This window comes from Martes martes (assembly GCF_963455335.1).
Source record: "Martes martes genome assembly, chromosome: 9".
NCBI lineage: Eukaryota > Metazoa > Chordata > Mammalia > Carnivora > Mustelidae > Martes > Martes martes.
Genome location: NC_137896.1, coordinates 50,301,427 through 50,303,376, shown reverse-complemented (window position 1 = coordinate 50,303,376; position 1,950 = coordinate 50,301,427).

Sequence of the window (1,950 nt, the reverse complement as noted above, 5' to 3'; positions counted from 1 at the left end):
AATATATATATGTATATGATCACATCTGTATCCATTCATCCATTGATGGACCCTTAGGTTGTTTCCATGTTTGCTACTGAGAATAATGTTGTAATGAACATGGGAGTATAGATATCTCTTCAAGATACTAATTTTGTTTCCTTTGTTTTCTTTTCTTTTTTTAAATTAAGTTATGTTAGTCACCATATAGCACATCATTACTTTTTGATATAGTGTTCCATGATTCATTGTTTTTGTTCTCCACCCAGTTCTCCATGCAATATGTGCCCTCCTTAATACCCATCACCAGGTTCCCCCCACCTTCTTCTGTCTAAAACCCTCAGTTTGTTTCTTGGAGCCATGAGTCTCTCATGGTTCATCTCCCCCTCTGATTCTCCTCCTTGATTTTTCCCTTCCTTCACCCAATGTCCTCCATGCCATTCCTTATGTTCCCCCAATAAGTGAAACCATCTGATAATTAACTAGTCCCATCCATGCTGATGCAAAAGTTGGGTATTCATCCTTTCTGATGGCTGAGTAATATTTCATTATATATATGGGCCACATCTTGTTTATCCCTCCATCTGTTGAAGGGGATCTCAGCTCTTTCCACAGTTTGGTGACTGTAGCCATTGCTGCTATGAACATTGGGGTACAGATGGCCATTCTTTTCACTGCATCTGTATCTTTGGGGTAAATATCCAGTAGTGCAATTGCAGGGCCATAGGGAAGCTCTATTTTTAATTTCTTGAGGAATCTGCACACTGTTTTCCAAAGTGGCTACACCAACTTGCATTCCCCCCAACAGTGTAAGAGGGTTCCTCTTTCTCCACATCCTCCCCAACACTTGTTGTTTACTGTCTTGTTAATTTTGGCCATTCTAACTGGTGTAAGGTGGTATCTCAATGTGGTTTTGATTTGAATCTCCCTGATGGCTAATGATGATGAAAATTTTTTCATGTGTCTGTTAGCCGTTTGTGTGTCCTCTTTTGAGAAGTGTCTGTTCATGTCTTCTGCCCATTTTTTTTAAAAGATTTTATTTATTATTTTGACAGACAGAGATCAGAAGCAGGCAGAGAGGCAGGCAGAGAGAGAGGGAGGAAGCAGGCTTCCTGCTGAGCAGAGAGCCCAATGTGGGGCTCGATCCCAGGATTCCGAGATCATGACCTGAGCCGAAGACAGAGGCCTAACCCACTGAGCCACCCAGGCACCCCTTCTGCCCATTTTTTTGACGTGATTATCTGTTTTTTGAGTGTTAAGTTTGAGGAGTTCTTTATAGATCTTGGATATCAGCCCTTTGTCTGTAATGTCATTTGCTAATATCTTCTCCTGTTCTGTGGCTTGCCTCTTTGTTTTGTTGACTCTTTCCTTTGCTGTGCAGAAGCTTTTGATCTTGACAAAATCCCAAAAGTTCATTTTCACTTTTGTTTCCTTTGCTTTGGAGACATATCTTGAAAGAAGTTGCTATGGGCGATGTGGAAAAAGTTACTCCCTATGTTTTCCTGTAGGATTTCGATAGATTCCTGTCTCACGTTGAGGTCTTTTGTCCATTTCGAGTTTATCTTTGTGTATGGTGTAAGAGAATGGTCAAGTTTCATTGTTCTATACATAGCTGTCCAATTTTCCCAACACCATTTATTGAAGAGACTATCTTAAAAAATTTTTTTTTAACAAATAATGTATTATTAGCTCCAGGGGTACAGGTCTGTGAATCGTCAGGCTTACACACTTCACAGCACTCACCATAGCATATACCCTACCCAATGTCCATAACCCAACCACCCTCTCCCTATCCCCTTCCCCCTGAAAACCCTGTTTGTTTTGTGAGATTAAGAGGAAGGGACTGTCTTTTCTCCATGGGAAATTTTTTCCTGCGTTGTCAAAGATTATTTGACCATAAAGTTGCGGGTCCATATCTGGGCTCTCTACTCTGTGCCACTGGTCTATGTGTCTGTTTTTGTGCCAGTACCA